This window comes from Carassius carassius, chromosome 24, assembly GCF_963082965.1.
Source record: "Carassius carassius chromosome 24, fCarCar2.1, whole genome shotgun sequence".
Classification (NCBI taxonomy): domain Eukaryota; kingdom Metazoa; phylum Chordata; class Actinopteri; order Cypriniformes; family Cyprinidae; genus Carassius; species Carassius carassius.
The window spans coordinates 24,697,592-24,719,802 of NC_081778.1; the positions used below are offsets into that span (position 1 = coordinate 24,697,592).

The 22,211-nt window shown below is 38.7% G+C and overlaps 1 protein-coding gene across 10 annotated transcripts in view; it reads right to left on the bottom strand.

Annotated features, from left to right (window-relative positions):
* LOC132103269 (adhesion G protein-coupled receptor B1-like) overlaps positions 1–661 on the bottom strand; it is an 88,879-nt gene extending 88,218 nt beyond the window's left edge. For 9 of the 10 annotated variants that reach the window (XM_059508224.1, XM_059508230.1, XM_059508226.1 and 6 more), the window contains exon 1: positions 100–660. The gene's annotated coding sequence lies outside the window, so the exon portion shown is untranslated. Of the gene's footprint in view, positions 1–99 lie in introns of all 10 variants that reach the window. The other variant, XM_059508228.1, reaches the window with a different exon arrangement.
* Positions 662–22,211: the final 21,550 nt, after the last annotated feature.

Sequence of the window (22,211 nt, forward strand, 5' to 3'; positions counted from 1 at the left end):
AAAAGCATTATATTTAATTACCACGTCGAGTGGGGCTGAAATGGGAAGAAAATATAGGGTCTCTAATCACATTCTATATAGATCATAATGAGGGTTTACCTCCAAAAAGTTGGCATGTCCCATTTGTTTGTCTGCACATAAAAAACCTTCGACTATTCCTCCAACTTGTTCAGAAAAAGTTCGGTGGATTCATTCTTTCAACAGGCAATATATCTGCTTGAAAAATGACACAAAAGAAGGTCTGTGTGCTCCAGTGGAAAATAAGTGCTCATAGGACCGTAAAAAGCAACAAGCATCCATAAATTCACAGCGGATCCTGTTAATGTGTGTCTGTTCTGTCACTTCTGATGATGTTACTCTCCTTCCCAAATGTTTATTATTAAATCCATCCCGCAAGTTGCAATGGTTGTCCAGTTTTCCGGATACAAAGTCCTTAAGTGGTGTGTGAAGGCTCCAGGGAGGTGTGCGGTGAGTGTAGCCCAGGCTCGGGTCGGGTGTTCTCTCGGTGCGTGTCGAGGCAATGGGAATCTTCCTCTCCTCGCCCGCTTTGTCCACACAAACTGGATTCAGTGTTTGAAGGCAGGCAGTTGGGCACTAAAGCATATATCCAGCAGCCCCCCCTTGTGGAGCAACAGCACTGCGTGGCGTGAGTGGGTCACACCGGAATGAAGGAGACACAACGATGAGAAAGTGAAAGTGAAGCGCACAGGGAGAAAGACAGACAGAGAGAGAGAGAAAGAGAGAGAGAGAGAGAGAGAGAGAGAGAGAGAGAGAGAGAACGCTCACAGAGACAGTCGTTTAACCCATTCAGAGCCGATTAAAAAAATTATATATATATATATATATATATATATATATATATATATTCTCACATACACACAGATATATGTAACATTTATTCGCTTTAAATGATTGTATTTTCTTATTTAATGTTTAAATTATATTTTTCATCAGTTCTATGAGACATTTTTTAAAGAAGACGGAATATACCTCACTAAAGTGTCACAAAATAAAATTTGTATGGATATTTATGAAATTATAGCGTGGAAGTGTGATGCACAGCAACATGTGACGTCAATTTCCATGTAAATTTCGGTTCGGCCGCTCGCGGTTTATCCAGCGTTTGGCTCGTGGGCGGCCACCTGCTCACCGCACGCGCTCGAGCTGGAGACTCTGGGTTCTCCAGCTCGAGGGCAGGGAGTGGGAGGCTTCTGATGCTGAAGCTGCTCCTCATGGGACCGATCAGAATATAACAGAAGCGGGAGAGTAAATTACGCAACAACATTTGCCATGGGACCAGACGCAGCTTTCCTGTTTCGCAAGTGATCAGCTGGCAATCAGGGCAACCTGTGCCATGTAAACACGGGGAACTGTGAACTCTTTACAACATAATCTGTATAAGACCAAAGTTATGTGATATAAAAATTATGAATTGTGTGTTTTTCTAAATCATGTGCTCTAAAGTACCTTGCAAGTTTGTTTCCAAAGAAACAACACTGTAGTAGTTTTGTCCAATCATCAACATTAACATGTTATGTCTTCATATTCCACTAACTATTATTTATTTGAGTTTTGGCCTGGGCTCAAACATCCTAGCTGATGTGAGATGTGAAAAGAAGAGCTTGGAGGAACACAAGTAAGTAAAGGTTTCCTGTTCTTTTACAATAAAAAACAAATACGCATTGAGCTGTCTTTGAGTTGTGTTTAAGGTATTTTTATTTTTGTGTTTCACAGATGAAAGGTCTCATTGGTTTGGAATAACATGAGGGTGATTGAATATTGATAGAAATTTCATTTTTGGGTGGGTTATTTTATACAATTTCCAGATCCATTTGGGATTACACCCAATTATCACTTTGGGATGCACTGATCTACTTTACCTTTCAGATACAGATCTATACCAGTGCTATCTTCTTTTCCACCATGTGTTCAGATGTCAGGTACAAATGTGTCGCCTTAATGTTCGGATAACTTTTATTATTTTGTTAAGTTTCACCATTGGCTTGGACATCACAGCTGGGAAAACACTTTGATGTGAGTCTGAAGGAGAAAAATATGTTTCCATGAGCAGGAGCATTAGTAAAATTTCTAGTTATTTTCTCACATATCCACATGAAATAGAGAGAAATACATGCATTTGTAATGTAAGCTTCAATCCCCTGCCCCAACCCACACAAATCTACTGTATATACACTTTCAGCTCACAGCATCTGCATTGTCAACCCTTATAAGGTATGATTTCTTCACCATAATGCCATAAATTTGTCTCTAAAATAATTAAAAAATCCAAACGCAGCATCTTATGTCAAGGTCTTTCTCTTTCGCAGGCATGTTCTGATTTGTACAATAAACCTCCATCCTCGCATCACCTCAGCTTTCTCAGACAGTTATTGTGTGGCTCCTTTTTAAGTCTGAGCTAAAAATGGAAGTGTACTGTGAAAAACATACACTTTGGAAAGGTTTGCCTTAGATGTGACTGTAAATGGATCTAATGTTAGATGACATTCAGTGATTTGGTATAAGTATCTATCTATCTATCTATCTATCTATCTATCTATCTATCTATCTATCTATCTATCTATCTATCTATCTATCTATCTATCTATCTATCTATCTATCTATAATTCAAGGTTTTTAAATACTTTTTTCAAAACATTTTTTAAACTCTTGCTTCATGGTTATATGCAGTTCTTTGAATATCAGTTTGTTTTAATTATACATTCAAATGTAATTCTTTCTTCCTCGAATGAATGAAATTAAACTCTGAACGACGTACAATCCTGTTGGTGGGATATCAGCATCCAAAAACCTCAGCATGTGCTGCTTCAGCAGAGATTATTATATTTACTGTTATTTTCAGCAGTATGCTTAGAAAGGATAGCCCAGACCTTTTGAAAGTGAGTTTGTGGTTGATTGTTTTTGGGAGGTCATTCTCACATAGAAAAGCAACATTCAGTAAATCGCAACTCACAGGCAACAAGAGACTGCAGCAGTGGAGACCAGAAATGTGTTGATTCTTATTTATGCCACAAAGGCATAGCGTGGGAATGTTTTTTTTTTTTTTTTTTTTGGCAGATTGAAAACAAGTCGGGCAGCATGCAGTGTTTTGGTAGTGCTCAAGGGGGCAAATGACAGATGCAGACCGACCAGAAATGAGTGAGCTGCAATAATCTTTAGTGGAGAGATAACTAAGGCCTGGATGAGTCAGGAATGTACAAAGGCCATCACTTTTGAATGATGTCTTATCTCTGTTAGCACCATCTAACTTGTAATTTTCACAGCCCCTTCCTGTTAGAAATCCTTTTATAGACATTAAAGGCACGTCTGCTGGCATACTTGTGTAAAAATCCCTCAGCCATACCCAGAGGTTTTACAATCATTTGCATTCAGATTAGGGTGCATAGAAACTGTAGTAAGAAGTGTGGGATAAATAAATACTGTATAGAAATGTGAATAAAATGCAAGTGCAACACAAAATGCTCTGTTATCTGTTGCCATCAGCATAATGTTCATACCAAAAGTTTCATGTACAGCATGGCTCGGTATCTATCAAAAAAGTGTTTGAATCATGTCTTATTTATGAAGCAAGTGTTTTGGTTGATTTGCTGACTTGTTTGTTTGTTTGTCTTATACCCAAGGTGTTTGTTTTTTCACTGGTATGGCTGTTGCAAAGATGGTGAGGCTTTAGGACAGCAGTCCCTGTTCTATCTATGCATCTTGTCTTGCTGGAATACGGGGGAGGTTTGGACGTGTGAACGCACAGCTCTGTGGGCTGCGTTTCTGCTGAGAAAGGAAGAAGGAGAGGGGGATGAAAATATGTGTCAGTTTTAGAGTTTCAGATGAGTAATGCAACCATCTGCCTCTGCCTGTGAGTGTTTGCATGCACATCTCGTATATGTACAGTCAGATTCACAAACACACACATAAACACCTTGTTAAAGAGGTAAAAGAATAGTTAAACAAAAAATTTTATGCTACAAGAAAAACACAATAAAAGTACACCAAAGTCTTGAAGCCAAAGCTATATCAAAATAGCATTCACTCAGAGTTCAATTCAAAGACTCAATTTACTATTTGTTCTGGTTAAAGAATTGGATTAAACTACTCAGACTGATTTGTTCAAGAATCATAGTTCAGCAGAGTACTGGTTTACAAATTGGATCGAAAAGTCCATTTGAACGGATTGATTTGTTCAATAATCAGAATTCAGCTCACCGACTGAATTCATTGGTTTACAAATTGGATTGAATGATTCAGTTATATGTACTGATTGGTTATAGAATTAAAGTTCAGTTCACTGTCTAATAAATTGGTTGATTTGTGAATTTGATTAAACAGTTCAACTGAACTGACTGATTTGTTAAGAATTCAGCTCACTGGCTCAGTGAATCAGTTGATTTGGTTTACAAAGTAGTTCAAGATTCGTTCGGGAATCAGATTTTGGTCCAATGATTTGGTTAAAAAAGTGGATCGAACTGTTCAATTGAACAAACTGATTTGTTCAAGAATCAGAACCAGCTCATTGAACTAGTTCACAATCCAGGATTGAGCAATTCACTAGAATGGATGCATTTGTTCAAGAATCGAAGTTCAAGACTCTGACTCACTGACAGGGGCGTTGCACAAGATCCCGGGCCCTATGCATAGTCAGTCCTGATGGGCCCCCAAATAAAAAATAAAATATATTCCAGACTTTTCAAGGGCCCTCTCTTCCTTTGGGGCCCTGGTAGTGTTGTCAAAAGACCCGGTACTTCGGTACCAAGTCGGTACTAAAAAAATGTAAATGTGACGGTACCAGGTTTCTTTAAGTACCGGTAGTACCGAGGTCCCGTTCAAACCCGGTTCAGCCATAGACAGTAAAAGAAAGGGTTCAGCGCTATGATTTCCGCGAAGCAGAAAACGAGGACAGAATCTCAAAATCCACTCATGAAAATGAAACTTATATTTTAATATGGACAGTCATGGAATTTGTCAAAGTTAGCAGAAATTAATCAAATCAAATCTCCATATGGACCAGTATCTGTAAATGTTAAGCCGCAAAAGTTGTTTGAAATATGAAGCCGTGTTCTGCGCGTCTCTGTGTGAATTAATGAATGGCAGAGACATGCGGGTTTGTTTACTACATAGACTGAAGCGCATGACGCTTGCATTAATTTCAGCATCTGAGCTTCAGAGTTCTCTCTCCATCAAGCGATCTGAACTTTTCAGTTCATCTCAATGGACACACAGCGCACCTTTAATTGATGCTCTGTAAACTCTTTGTGAAGGCGCACGACTCACCGTCGCTTTACTGATAGCACTGTTTCTCCAGATCGTTCTCCTGTCAAAATAATGGAGTTCATTTAGAATTATTCATATTCATTTTCGAACAAGCAGAAGACATACCGGTTTCTCTGGTAGTGGGCGGAGCTACTGCGCAAATGGAAATTTCATTGGATGGCGCTGATCTACAGTACCGTCCCTGTTTTGATTTCAGCAAATCATTTTGACCGAACGCAGACAACGTGATTAATATTCATTAGCCCAGCAGCTCATCAATTCATAGTGCATTGTATATACATTAGTATGATAGTAGAATTAGTAGTAGTATTATCTTTTAATAATAATTAATATGATCTATTACTATTTTTTTTTACAGAAACCCTCAATGACCAAAAATATCTTAAGCATCACCACCAGTCTTAAGTTCAGTTAAAATGACAAATATGCATTCAATAGGCCTAAAAGTTAATTTTTACATAAAGGCATTGTGCTAGAAATATTACTATTATTTAGTAAAATGTATGTGATACTGCTACTGTTGGAAAAATGATAAAACTTTATTTTTTAAAGAAATAAATCACAATATTTCTTCCATGTTTTAATTTTAATAGCAAATCCCCTTTATTTACCAAAAATAAAATGTGTTTAAATTTCATAAATGAAAAGACAAATTAAATTTGGGTGAAACTTGTTTACTGTTTTTCATAATTATATAACTTGTAGAAATACTTTAAACACAATTGTAAATAAGTATAAAGAATGGCATTGGTTTTATTTTTAGTGCTAAAAGGTTTTTTTTTTTTTTTAATTAGCATATTTTTGTGTTTTGCTTTGGTACCGAAATTGGTACCGAGAACCGTGGATTTTCACTGGTATCGGTACCGAATACTGAAATTTTGGTACCGTGACAACACTAGGCCCTGGTAATCAGTACTGGTTTTACCCCCAGTCCGACGCCCCTGCTCACTGAACCGGTTTATATGGTTCAGAAAGTGATTTAGCAATTCGACTGAACAAACTGATTCGCTCAGCCTAGAAGGCTTGATTTAGGTCGGGGCTAGATTTAGGGGGTTTTGTTCAGGGCCCAAGAAATGATAACTGCAGCCCGGATTTGATGTAACAAGAAAAGAAAAATAATCTTTAAAGAGGAAAAAAAATCTTCTTTCTGAGTACAGCATGTAATGGAAGGGTCAGATGCAACTTGGCAGGGTGTAACTCTGTTCTTGTGCTGAAATGTGCTGTGCTAGTCATTCAGCTGAATGCTCGCTCTGCTCTGTTTGGTTCAGCATCCCTTTCTGACTGTTTTCCCTCCAAAGAGAGCGAGAGAAGAGAATCTCCTTGTTCAGATGAGTGTCAGACAGTTTGACTTCAGGCTAGAAAGGTCATGGCTATGGAAACAGAGTAAGCATTTCATGTGTGATTGTGAAAGCCTGAAGGTCATTACAATCCTTGCTCTCTCTCTCTCTACACACACACACACACACACACACACAGATATAAACAAACAGCCAGGCCATATGCTGTCACAGCTGAAAATAACAAACATTTTCACACCATGCATATGGACGGTTCTCATGGTTAAACCCACCGGACTACCTTTTTGTGGCTGGATATTATTAATCTTGCTGATCTACTATTCCCAACACCCAAGAAAACTTCAAAAGCTAGCATATTTCACATGAAAGAGATCCTGCAATTTCAACAGACTCAACGAATCAGTTCCACATGAAACAATCTGATAGCTTTGAATATGAAAATAATCCAGATGAGATGAACTTGCAGACTTGAAACGGCAACCATATGGTGGCACTAAATTCAGCAAGTAGACACATCTACAGTGTTTGATGTTATATGTTAATAATTGTTTCCTCTCTGTTCACTTCATCTCCTCTCATTTCTCCTACATATCTCTAATCTTCTTCATTGACTTTTTCCTCATCTGCTTACCTTTGGCCTTTGATGATTGTAGCAGGAGATTTGGAGCTTGTTTTTAATCTTTTTCTGTAAAACCTGCTGATTGCTTTGCCTTGGAAAATGGAACTTATTTCATATTTAATATAATATTAGCATAATTATAAGCAGTAATATTGTGAAATGTTAGTACAGCTTAAAACAACTGTTTTCTATTTTTACTATATTTTAAAATGCAGTTCACTCCTGTGGCAAAGCTGAATTTTCAGCAGCCATTACACCATTCTTCAGTGTCATTCTATGCTGCTGATCATGAATTGTTTTTTGTTTATATTAATATATAAACAATATATATATATATATATATATATATATATATATATATATATATATATATATATATATATATATATATATATTCTTTTTTGTTGTTGTAATAATGGAAGTCTTTACTTACACTAATTATTATTATTATTACTAATTATTATTATTATAATTGCTGAAACAAAACCTAATGAGGCACAATGAAAGAGTCATTAAGACTTTTTGTTATTAAATGTTTTGCCTATTTTTGGAGTTTGTCATTTTCAACAGCACCTGTCTCTGTTTACTTGAATTAGCCTATGTGGCATAAATGAATGCAGTATTTTTGCTACACTTCTGCTATTGTGTTCTACTAGACACAAGCTTAAAATAACATAGATGAACAATGTCAGAATTTTCACTTTTGGCTTAAATATTTCTTTAAGTAAGTCTCCATTTAGCTCACTACAATCTAGGTGAAACATAAAAAATATCTCATTAGTGTTTCTTCTATTTTTATGAAGAACAGTGGTGCTGTCTCATCTGACTATTAAACAGCTCAATGAACATGAGAACAAGGAGACTTTTAAAAGATCTGTTCTGTCTTTAGCTCTTCAGGAGGGATTTTCTCACCCTGTTCTTTCCTATTCTTGGAGCTGGTGAGTGATGGATGCAGTGAGAGGCTGGTACGGAACCCTTTCACACCTTTAATTAAAAACAGATCTTAAACAGGATACTGCCATTTTGCTGCGGTGCAATCCCTTAAGCCTCAAAACAAAAGCTTTAGCTCAAATTTCCACATCCACATCGATCTCACAGACACACAGTAAAAAAAGATAACTTTTCATGCTTTTCAAAATTTGATCATTTCTTGGGTCTCTGTGTAAGGTTATTTGACTGTGACCTACACTTTTGGTTTACGGCTGTAAATGTTTTATCTAATGAGAAGCTGGTCTGCAATTCTCAAAGCTCTTAACGAAAATGTGTCTGTTCACTGAGAGAATTTGGGTTGAGATATAGTTGAGTGAAATTGTATAGATTATATCAGGTTCATCGTTCTTTAATGCAGCAGTCCAAAAGAAAAATGAAGCATGCGTTGTGATAAAGATCAAGGAAGAATGATTTTGGAATATAAAAAAAATACAAAATAATAATAATAATAATATATATTATTTTAAATTATATGGCTCCATTTCTCAAGACTCTACACACACACAACATGCAAAACGTCACACTTATCTTGCAAAAGCAAACACTTCATTATACACTGTATATACAGTATGCATGTACAACTGATTAATTTTACACAGTTATGCAACTGAACTGAACCAATACTGAACTGACGTTAGCTGTATAATGACACTATTGACTTCTTTTATATATATATATATATATATATATATATATATACACACACACACCTCAAAACACTGATCTTTGATCACTAAATGAGGTATAAGTGTTTCCACACATGATCACTGGTCATCAGTAAATGAGTGTGGCATTTACAGTAAATGGCAGTGTTTCCCAAATGAAACAAAAGATCGGTTAGTTTTGAATGCACAATGTGCTTGTAGTTTTATATATGAATGAATGGTTTCACTGAGTGGGCCTCAAGTACTGCTTTTAATCTCTAAGCAATATAAAATAAAACTGTAAAGGGTTAGTTCACCCAGAAAAATCTCATGTTGCTTTAGACCTACAGTATATCTCAGTCAATATTAAATATATCAAGGTTACACTTTCACAGAATGTTCTTTACATCATGAAGGGTGATTTGAAGGAAGGAAATGAAGGAAAAGTTTTCTGTTTTTCACAGGCAGAGTCCAATATGATGAAAAAGCTCTTTTGTTGTCTTGTGGTAGATACATTGTTTGCGGTTGTGTCACATCTAACTATTTTTCAGCAGTTTTCTAAAAATGAATCTTCCTAAAGAAGTTGATGGTCCTTATTTGTATTTACTACCATTCAAAAATTTGGGGTCAGTTTGAAAGAAAATAATAATAATAATAATAATTATATTTAGTTTTGTTTTAATTCAGCAGGGATGCATTAAATTGATCAAAGGTGATGGTAATCACAATGGTTAAATTGTATTAATATTTATAATGACAAAAAATGTCTATATATATATATAACAATATATATATATAACAATATATATATATATATATATATATATATATATATATATATATATATATATAAAAAGTATCACTGTTTCTGCAAAAAATATTAAGCAGCACAAATGATTCCAACATTGAGAATAAGAAGAAATGCTTTTTTTTGAGCACCAAATCAGCATATGATTTCTGAAGGAACATGTGACACTGAATGATTAATGGCTGCTGAAAATTCAGCTTTGTCATCACAGGATTATATTCCATTTTAAAATATATTAAAATAGAAAAGTTATTTTAAATTGTAATAATATTTTATATTTTTGAGCAAATACACACATTATAATTGGTGAACATATGATACTTATTTTATAAACATTTTTAAAATCTTACTAACCCCAAACTTTGGAACTCTTTATTTTGTTTGATTCAGGTTAAATGGGTTCATGAGTGAGGAAAACAAATGCATTCAAGACACTCCTGATGAGGTCAACAGTCAGAGGTTATGAGGAGTTTCACACAGCAGGATGAGGAAGAAGACAAGGAAGCAATGTCGTCTGATGACAGCAGGTGGAAAAATCTCCAGGAGGGTTTCTTACAACACTGTGGTAGGATAAATCAGCTGTTGAAGTGCAGCTGTTTTTGACCGCTTTCCCACATAAACAATGCTTGAAATGTGCATATTTCTCTCCTGATTCAGATGAATTTTATATTATGGATAGAGGTCCCATATTTTTGATAGAAGCAACAGTTTGAGGTTTAAAACATTGTAATGATGGTTTTGTCTATTACAAACATGCATATGTTCACCTTTACAAGATATTTATTAATGGAGCTGTGTTGTGGATTAATGTGATGTTTTTATCAGCTGTTTGGACTCATTCTGACTCATTCTGACTGCAGAGTATGCATTTGTGAGCAAATTATGTAGTGTTGAATTTCTCTATTTCTGTTCTGTTGAAGAAACAAACTCATCTTGAACAGCCTTATAGTGAGCTATATTTATAGTACATTTTAATTTTTTTGATAATATTTAAATATTAATTGAGTAATACTACAATAAAATTAATATTAACATTTTGCTTTATGTGGAATAAACAGTTGAACTGAACTGAACTGAATTGGATCAGTTAATACTTACACACACTATTTTCTGCTTCTCAGATGACAAGTGGGGCCAGTTTGAGATGTCATCCATTCAGGCAAGGTGAAGCCGCCAGGGGAGAATTGGACTGCACATTGCATAATTCACCACAAGATGTTCTAAACTGATAAAAGATTAATGTTTATAGAGTCTTTTTGGAGGCGAACAAAAAGGAGTGACGTCAAAAGAAAAGTGTACACTTAGATTTGTAACACAGATAACCTAGTATTAACAGACTCAGAAGACCATTTTAGTGCTTAAAGGTTGCTTGGTCGATGCTTATGAGATATTTATTAAAAAATATGTTAAAAATAAATTAGACAATTATGGTCATATAGTAAAGTATGTTTTATGAAATTTCCTAAAAAAAACAGTCTATATATTTTGTGAGATGTAGAAATGTTTAAGATTGTGATCTGAGAAGTAAAACTGAAGCAGAAGAAAAAAGCTGAAAACTGGCTGTTATATATATATGTATATATATATACAGTACAGACCAAAAGTTTGGACACACCTTCTCATTCAAAGAGTTTTCTTTATTTTCATGACTATGAAAATTGTAGAGTCACACTGAAGGCATCAAGGGCTATTTGACCAAGAAGGAGAGTGATGGGGTGCTGCGCCAGATGACCTGGCCTCCACAGTCACCGGACCTGAACCCAATCGAGATGGTTTAGGGGTGAGCTGGACCGCAGACAGAAGGCAAAAGGGCCAACAAGTGCTAAGCATCTCTCGGGGAACTCCTTCAAGACTGTTGGAAGACCATTTCAGGTGACTACTTCTTGAAGCTCATCAAGAGAATGCCAAGAGTGTGCAAAGCAGTAATCAAAGCAAAAGGTGGCTACTTTGAAGAACCTAGAATATGACATATTTTCAGTTGTTTCACACTTTTTTGTTATGTATATAATTCCATATATAATTCCACATGTGTTAATTCATAGTTTTGATGCCTTTAGTGTGAATCTACAATTTTCATAGTCATGAAAATAAAGAAAACTCTTTGAATGAGAAGGTGTGTCCAAACTTTTGGTCTGTACTGTATATATATATATATATATACATTCCATATTTTTTTTTATGTAATGCTAGTTGTAGGATAGTGATTTTAGAAACTCACAGCAAGCAGTAGAAAACAAAGCAAAACAAATGCATCAATATGTTTTTAAAAGCATCTTAGCTGCTAGAATCAAAGGGATGTTTTATGAGAACTCTAAACCTCTGCAGTGTGTCCCAATCATAGACGGATATGATTCAGCTTTGTGGCCCTGGGCATCATCAAACCAATCAGACAACTCAGTAGACCATGTTTATAAGCTCAATCAGACGCGTCTTGCCTCCAGTTTAACCGCCTCCCCTTTCCTGAAACGCCAATCAGAGCCCCCCACTAATGATTCCCACATTAATGAAATCATCTACCTGTGCAATTCCACAGCAAGCTTCTTTTGCTGCATCAGAGGCACTCTAATTATATAGACTTGATTCAGTAAACACTTCCAACAAGAATGTTCCAAAAATATAATTGAACAGGATGTTTTTTTCATAGTGTTACAGCATGAAGCTAGAGGTAACAGGAGCATTGGAACTATTTATGGTTAAGTTTTAAGAAGAAGGGGGGGAAAATCAGGATAAATTCAAAAAGCCATGAGTGGGATTATTATTATTGTTTAACCGAATGATGTTCGGTTCTTGGCACACAGCATTCTTGCGTCAAAGCGAGCAGAGCACTATATTTAAATTGTCTTGACAAAGGCTGCATCTGAAATTGCATATACTCTATTGAGTAGGAAGGTGAATAAGTAATTTCTTCAAGGGATAGTGAATGGGTGATGTTTAATAGTCCAATAAACTGCATCCATCCCTAATAAAAAAAGTGCTCCACATGGCACCGGGGTGTTAAAGGCATTCTAAAGTGAATCGATGCGCATATATGCCTATAATTTCAGGCCAGTTTTTGTGTTGCCCCTCTAAATATTGTGAGTTTGTGTACACAACTTTTGGAAGAAATGTAACCTTAAATGTATTTATCAAAATTAGTGTCATTTGAGATAGACCTATTTGTTGGTCAGTAGTACTACCCCTGACCGACTAACAAGCCATCCTAACAATACTGTGACTTTCTCTTGACTTGTAGCTAAATGGTTTTAGGATAAAATTTGTTGCATATTGATATGTTTGCTTGTTCTCATTGCCTTGCTTGGTCACTTCACTAATGTTTTAATTTGCCTTAATAATTGTCTGCTCATCAACACTCTGAGGTAAGGTGTGCGTTAATTTAACAAATTATCATATTACAGTCTATCCAAAGGAAACAAACTATTGGCAGACATGGCCATGTGTGCCATGCAAGTATGCGATCTGCACACAAGAGCTAACAGAATTATTATTGAATAACTATTAAAATTTTATTGGACACTTTATGTGTAATGCTGCCAATGTGTAATTTCATCCTTTGAGTTTACTTTGCTTCCTCTGCAAGTGTGTGTGTGGAACTGTGACTCTGGACTGATTAGATGGGTGTTTTGTACTTTGATTAGTGATAATAATTATAAAGGCCCATCGAGATTGATCAGGTCCATAGAGCATCTGAGCAGGCAGCCCATAGGGACTCATAGTGGTGTAGGGGCACAAGTTGTGATGTGAGGGAAAAAAAACCTGGACAGGATTCCCAGAGCCTCTTCATAAAGATATAAATATAAGCTGTTTCTATGCAATCATGCACACATTCAGTCTGGTCAAGGATGCATATTAAGCTGATTTAATTATAAGGAAGAACTCATAAATCGTGTGTATCTCACTAGCATACAGGATACACTCCTGCATCCCCTTCGGTTGTTACAGTAAGGGTGTATGCTAATGTAGGAATAAAGCGCTCAAGGAGGATCTTGATTAAATGAGGAGTTTACTGAACATAGAAGGAGAATAACAGACAATATACAACACATTAACATCAATACCTTAACTTACAATAACTTACAAATAATCATGGACCAGGAAGAACTGAACATAAGGTTATTTAAGCACAGGAGGTAATGAGGGAACTGGAGACAGGTGGGGATCAATCAATTAACTACACAAGAACAGAAAAAAGACCAAATAAGGAAACTGAAAGTTCCAGAACGTAACAGTTCGCCCCCTCCCGGAACGGTGCGTCCTCGCACCGCATGAGGAATACCAGCGGAGGGAGGGTGGGGGTTCTGGAGGCGGGCATGGGGCAGGCAAAGAGGGAGCAAGGAGCTGGGAACCAGGGTGGAGTGGATGGAGGGAGGAGCCGGAGCAGGAGGAGCCAGATGGTCCTCCAGAGACCAGCCAGGTTGGAGATCCACGGTGGGGTCAACGGCGGGAGGAGCCATGTTGGAGAAGGGCCGAAGACACCAGGGGGCCGACAGACGGAGACTGCACTGGTGGGTGAGGAGCCCAAGATGGAGCAGCGCAGCCGCAGAGCCAGGGTGAAGCCGAGGATCCGGAGGGCCAAGGTGGAGCAGAAGGCTCAGGCGACCAAGGCGGAGGTGGGGCCCTGGAAGACCACTGCAGAGCCGGAGTGACTGAGGATGGAGGTGGAACCAGAGGGAAGGAGGAGCTTGACAGAGCCGGAGGGATGGAGTAACGAGGTGAAGCCAGAGGAATGGAGTCCAGAGGCGGCGGATGGTCGACGACTGACCAAGATGGAGCCGGAGGGACGAGGGAGCCCGGTGGAGCAGGTGGGATGCCAGGCCACGGTGGAGACGAGGGAGCTAAGAACCAAGGCGGAGCCGCTGGGTCGAAGGACCGAGGAGGATTCCAGGGCTCGGAGGTTGGAGGCGGAGACAGTGAATTCACACGCCAAGGCAGAGCTGGAGACTGGCAGTCCAGTGGCGAACCATCACGCCCAGATAGCACAGACTGAGGGTGAGCTGTGGGACTGACTGGCACCAGCAGAGATGAGGTCGAGGAACTGGCTGGTCTAGGAGGAGATGAGAGAGGAAGGATTGGAGCAAACACAGGTGGATCAGGGCTGGACAGAGCCAGTAGAGAGAAAGGAAACTTAAGAAAACTTAAATACTTCTAAGGATGGAGCCTGCCGAATATGAATTTGGGAGCCACAACCATAAATGCTCTATCACCTTTAGACTTTTGGAGCGAGGAACTGCCAGTAACAGTTTATCTGCTGATCTCAGTGTCCTAGCCGATGTAAGGTACTTTAAAAGATTGGGAATATAACTTGGGGACATGTTATGATCAGGTCATTCATTTTCAAAAATGAAAATTCTGTTATAATTTTCTCACCCTCATGTTGTTTGGTTTAGGGTTTAGTGTATGTAAATAAAGGTCTAATTTTAATCGGTTCATCATATAAACTGAACATATCTCTTCTCAAGTCTCATTTGGATTCATTTTATGACAACTTTATGATTTATTTTTTTTTGTATCTTCTGGACTTTCAGTGAAGGGACAGAAAGTTCTTAAGTTTCATAAAAAAATATCTTAATTTGTGTTTCAAAGATTAACCAAAGCCTTATGGATTTAGAATGACATGAGGGTGGGGAAATTATCACAGAATTTTCATTTTGGGGTGAACTCTTGTAAAATGAAAAAGTATTTAATAATAATTATGAATAAGTATTTTCATTTTATTAACACATGAATTACAATTATGGGAAACAATGTAGACTGTCTCTGTTTCAGTGAGTCTTTTTGCAGATTATATCATTATGCCAATTGGAGTCTTTATGAATGAGTCACTTAATGAGTCATTTGACCAATTCATTCAAAAAGGAGGCAAAAGCAACTGTCTTTATGAATGAGTCACTGAATGAGTCATTTGACCAATTCATTCAAAAACAAATACATTTTTTTTACAGAACAAAACAAGTAACTCTCTTTATTAGTGAGTCATTGAGTCATTCACTCAACCAATTTGTTTATAAGATTCAAGATTTTTATTTGTCACATACATGGTTATATGGAGAGCATATGACCAGCAGTGAAATACAAGTAGAAAAAAATTCAGGGGAGAGCGCGAACGCAGTCCCCCACTACCACAAATTATGCAGTCGAGATTCCCACATTTGGGGAATTCACAGGGGTCACTTGTTCATTTCTCATAAAGAAGGTCGACTGATTCATTCAATAATGAAACAAGTCTTTATAAGTGATTCATTGAATCATTTGTTTAAAAGCAACAATATTATGTATTATTATTTTTTTATTTTAATTTTATTTCTGTAAATACTAATAATAATAATAATAACAACAAGAAGAAATGTTAATCTATTTAAATTTGAAGATGAGAATCAAACATTTTTCTTGTGTCCCCTGGCTGAAATTAATCAGACAAAAGTGAAATGTTTACACTTTTCAGTGTGAGTATAAATAATAATAGCCTATAAAATATTATTGCATTTAACTTTAAGGCTGAGACAAATTGGGAGGACTAATTCCATATAGAGTGAATCTGATAGCATTAGAGTGTTAACAGTTTGCAGAGGAATCAGTCGGCATACTTACAGTTGACTTAGTTATTTCTGCTTATTAAACTGGAAAGAAAGAAAAGGGAAAGCTTCTATCACTGAAAAATGACTCATATCATCTCTAAACAGTTAATAGCCATGGGGGACAAACTAAAGACATACTCTATTTGCTAGTAAATACTAAATAGTTAAGCTTGTTAAATTATCCCACTAATAGTAACACACACTGCCTAGGCTGAATCATGAAGTCATCTTCTTTAACCAGGCACGTGCACAGGTAGGGCTTAACCTGTGCAGAGCACATGCCCTTTTTGCCCTTACACTCCGAAGTGCCCTTTTTTTGGTGTTTTTTTTTTTTTTTTTAATCAATGCTATTGGTCACCCTTCACGTCTGTCTGTCTGTTTTACAAATATTTAGCAAATGAAAGTTCTTAAAACGAGCTTGTGTTAATCTTATTCGATCCAAGCTGTCAGTAAGCTGATAACTCCGCCCCCTCATTGAATCAACTGAAGTTCCACAGCAGCCGCACAGTACACAACAGCTGAGCTGAACAAAGTTTTGTGAAGGGTAAATAAATATCTTGTTGTTTGAATAAGTACTACTAAACACTATGTCTATAAAGGCTCATATTTTATTTATTTGCTGTCTGACTGACTCACTGACTGAGACATGTGGGACATCGCCTGAGAGAGAGGGCTAGCATTTGCCATCTAGTCATAGCCAATACATAGCCAACACTTAAATAGCCTGTGCATACAGTAGCATTTCATATTTTATAAAATGCCATTTTGGCCAAATGCATTTTACCACAGGAAAAACTGAGCGCTCCGTCTATATAGCTACAAAAACTAGTTTGTAACCTGTAGATGAAAATGTAATGTGATGCCGGCAGCGGCAGGCGCCGTCGCCGTTTTAATGACGGACAAAAAAAATTCACATTTGGACACATTCGCTGGTCAAAAACTATATATTGATAAGTAATACAACAACATATAATTTGTTTTTACCATCGGAAAATCATAACAGGTGCGCCCCCGCGCTGTTTCGTACTGGAACTTACACAAAGCGACGAGTGATCCTCGTCAACTAGATAACATATTTCTAAGAAATTTCCTCTTTGATTTATGATTGCTGATACACTTAATTTATTAACATTTAGGCTAATCATGTTATGGTATACTCTCCCCTCGTCCTCACATGTATAAAATGTAGTAAAACATGGTTTTACTACAGTAATGTAGTAGTAACTAAAAAAAAATTACCTTACAGAAGATCACTGTGAAATCTTTATATTTTATCATGCAAAATGTAATTCATGATTCATTCCATGGCTTCATTTATTTGATCCAAATTACAGCAAAAACAGTAATATTGTGTAATATTTTAAAAAAATTTAAATAACTGTTTTCTATTTGAATATATTTTAAAATATAATTTATTTTTGTGATCAAAGCTGAATTTTCAGCATCATTACTCTTCAGTGTCACGTGATCCTTCAGAAATGCTTTTCACTGCAACTGTACTTTTCACACTATTTTTATTTATTTTTTCATTGCTGGCTAATTTAAGGGAAAGTGTAGTGAATAAGAGACCTTCAAGAGACCAACATCCCTGTGTCAGGAATCAATCAGGTTCATTCACATCCAAGACACAAAGATCACACTCACCCGAATACTAATCACCTGCACCTGTCATCAATCCCAGCAATTACTGAACACTACAAAGGAACACACCTCACCTCCAGTCCCTGTCAAACCTTGAACTAGGAAAGACCTACTAACCTGTTCTCTGTGCATTCCAGACTTTTCCTAAACAGTTCCAGTCTGTTGCCACAGTGATACTTATCTACTTCCTCGTCTTGAGATCCCGCGTTCTCCTCGGTGTGTTCCTTGGATTGTGTTTCGTGCCAAAGTCCAGCCTGCCACTATCTGCAAGAGAAAAGACGATCATTCATGTTCTCATTACAGTACCTGTTTATGCATCTACGTTTATTCTGCTGTCCAACGAGAGCTTCAATAAATGTTATACTGAATCCTTCTTGGTATCTGAGTATACATCCTGACAGAAGGTTTGACCATAACCGCAATGGATTCAGTACAACCCGGTCCAGGGATCAATCCAGCTGAAATTCCTCCTCTCGAGTCTGCCGAGCGCGGAGCGGCAGCGATCCCCACTTCCGCATCTGTCGCTTCTTCTCCGCTGTGCATTTCCAGTCCAATGGTGAAACCAGCGCCCTTCTCTGGTCGGGAAGAAGATTGCAATGGGTTTCTTCTGCAATGCTCACTTGCATTAGAGGTACAACCTTACCATTTTCCTACTGAACGTTCCAAGATTTCCTTCATCATTTCACTTCTATCTGGTCGAGCACTTCAATGGGCAGAAAGCATGTGGAATCAGTCAGGACCGGTTACCGATTCTCTTCAGAATTTCATAGCACACTTCAAAGAAGTTTTTGGTTGTCCAATAGGTGATTCATCAATTTGTGAACAGTTATATCACCTTTAACAAGGCCGAATGTCTATCACAGAATATGCATTGAAGTTTAGAACCCTTGCCGCTGCGAGTGGGTGGAACGAGAGAGCTCTCATCACTACTTATCGTCAAGGTTTGAACCCAGCCCTCAGATTGCAACTCACAATTTATGATGACGTCATGGGCCTCGAAAAGTTTATTCAACAATCAATCCGAGTCTCCCGTCGAGTTCAAAATTGTTCGGCTGATCATTACCAATCATATGCTTTCTCATCCAGACCTACTGAGAACCCAGATTCCCGTGGATTTGAACCTATGGTTGAGCCTATGCAAATTGACCATACCCGTCTCTCTCCATCAGAAAGAACCAGACGCATGACCAATAATCTCTGTCTGTATTGTGGAGACAACACCCATTACATCGGTGTCTGTCCTGTTCGTCCACCTCGTTTCTTGGTGAGTTCGATGACAGTCAGTCCCCTCAGTGTTGCTCCTCTCTCGACCACTGTATCATTGATTTCTGCTGATGTTATCATTTCCCTTACAGCCCTCATCGACTCAGGATCAGCGGGCAATTTCATTTCGGGCGACCTCTGCCGGAAACTCCAACTCCCAAAGACTCTCACCCCAACCCCGTTCACAGCCAAGACAGTGACCGGAAAAGTTTTGAATCCTGGGTATGTGAAACACAGAATCAAACCAATCACATTAAGAGTAGGCTGTTTGCACGAAGAGTCATTCACTCCTTTGGTGCTAGAAAACTCCACTTCTGCAATCATTCTTGGCAGACCCTGGCTTATCCAGCATAATCCCGAGGTTTCATGGATTAACGGAGATATTCTGCGCTGGGGTTCTACCTGTTTCTCTACTTGTTTCCCAAAACTTCCAAGACCTGTCCCTCCTTCGCCAAAGACCATCTCCATTGCAGTGACCTCTATCGAGAGCCCTCGAGAAAAACAGTCCACAGAAATTCCCCCCTGTTATGCTTCCTTTGCAGACGTGTTCAATCCTGAGAAAGCCTCGCATCTTCCTCCACACAGACCTTGGGATTGCGCAATTGACTTGGAACCTGGAAAATCGGTGCCCGGCGGTCACATCTATTCGCTCTCCATTCCAGAACAACAAGCCATGGAAGAATATATACAAGAAGCTTTAAATCAGGGGTACATCCATCCATCAACTTCTCCAGCAGCATCTAGTTTCTTCTTCGTGGCAAAGAAAGACGGGGGTCTACGACCTTGCATCGATTACCGAAGCTCTTAACAAGATCACCACAAAGTTTTGGTACCCACTTCCTCTCGTACCCACATCACTCGAACAACTACGAGGTGCTAGTATCTTCACCAAACTAGACCTCAGGAGTGCGTATAATCTCATTCGGATACGAGAGGGGGATGAGTGGAAAACGGCATTCATCACCCCCTCAGGTCACTATGAGTACCTCGTTATGCCTTATGGGCTGGTCAACGCCCCTTCTGTGTTCCAAGATTTCATGAACGAGGTACTCCGTGATTTCCTCAACAAATTTGTGATTGTGTATATAGATGACATTCTAATATTCTCCCAAGATGAATCTGCACATCGACGACATGTCTCCAGAGTTCTCCAACGATTACGAGATTATTCTCTCTTCCTGAAAGCAGAGAAGTGCCTTTTCCATCAAGAATCAGTTACCTTCCTCGGGTATATCGTGAGTAAGCAAGGTGTACAGATGGACGATGGAAAGGTTGCCGCAGTCACTTCATGGCCCACTCCACAAACAGTAAAAGAACTCCAACGATTCCTTGGCTTCGCAAATTTCTATCGCAGATTTATTAACAACTACAGTACCATAACTTTTTCACTCACTTCGCTTCTGAAAGGGAAACCGAAGTCCTTGACCTGGAATCCTGAAGCAGATCACGCATTCCAAGCCTTGAAGAACAAATTCATCACCGCTCCTCTTCTACATCACCCTAATCCAGATCTCGCCTTCATTGTTGAAGTCGATGCCTCCACGACTGGAGTAGGTGCCATACTATCTCAGCACCAGGAGAATGTCCAAAAACCGCTTCCCTGTGCCTTCTTTTCAAAGAAGTTGACACCAGCTGAACAGAACTATGATGTGGGTAATCGGGAACTCCTCGCTATTAAACTGACTCTGGAGGAGTGAAGACATTGGCTCGAAGGGGCACAACATCCATTCATGGTACTTACTGATCATAAGAATCTACAATATCTCAAAGAAGCCAAAAGACTAAACCCACGTCAAGCCCGTTGGGCCTTATTCTTCACTCGGTTCCATTTCCACATTTCCTATCGGCCAGGAACCAAGAACATTCGTGCAGATGCCTTGTCCAGACTCCATGCCTTTCCAGACACCGTTGACGAACCTGAACCAGTCCTGCCCGCTACAGTCTTTGTTAACCCTATTATATGGGACATTGATGATCAGATCCAAGAAGCTACGGAACGAGAACCTATACCACCGGAATGCCCTGACACTCTCACGTACGTTACAAATGAATATCGCCTACCTCTCATCGAATCTGCTCATTCGTCAGTTGGTACAGGTCATCCTGGAGCAACACAAACTTACACTCTTCTACAACAACGATATTGGTGGCCAGGCATGAGAGAGGAAGTACAGCGTTTCGTCCAGGGATGTCAAGTTTGTGCTGTATCAAAGACTCCCCGTCACTTGCCTTCAGGAAAACTATTACCTCTGCCCATTCCCCAACGGCCATGGTCACATCTTGGCATCGATTTTATTACTGACTTACCACCATCAGGAGGCAACACCTGCATTCTCATTATAGTCGACAGATTCTCCAAAGCCTGTAAACTGATCCCCTTACCAGGTCTTCCTACAGCTCTTGAGACAGCCGAAAACCTCTTCAATCAGGTTTTTCGTCACTTTGGCATTCCTGAGGACATTGTGTCGGATCGAGGACCCCAATTTATCTCACGGGTATGGAAAGCTTTCTTTTCTCTTCTCGGAGTAACGATAAGCTTGACATCGGGGTACCATCCTCAGGCCAATGGACAGACTGAAAGAAAGGTTCAAGAGATAAATCGTTTCCTCCACACGTTCTGTCAAAATCGTCAAGACACATGGCATCAATTCCTCGCCTGGGCAGAATATGCCCAAAACTCCTTACATCAAACCACCACAGGATTAACTCCCTTCCAATGCTTCCTTGGTTTCCAGCCACCATTGTTTCCGTGGTCAGGTGAGCCTTCCGAGGTCCCTTCTGTTAATTACTGGTTTCGAGAGAGTGAAAGAGTGTGGAATGATGCCCACCATCATCTCCAGCAGGCTATATGCAGACACAAAAGATTTGCGAATGTCCGACGAAATGACACACCCACATTTGAACCTGGCCAACTTGTCTGGCTCTCAACACGAGACATCCGTTTACGCCAGCCCTGCCGTAAATTACGCCCACGATATATAGGACCCTTCAAAATTCTCCATCAAGTCAATCCAGTCACATACAGGCTCCACCTTCCTCCTCAATTTAAGATTCACCCAGTGTTCCATGTGTCACTCCTGAAACCTCACTATCCTT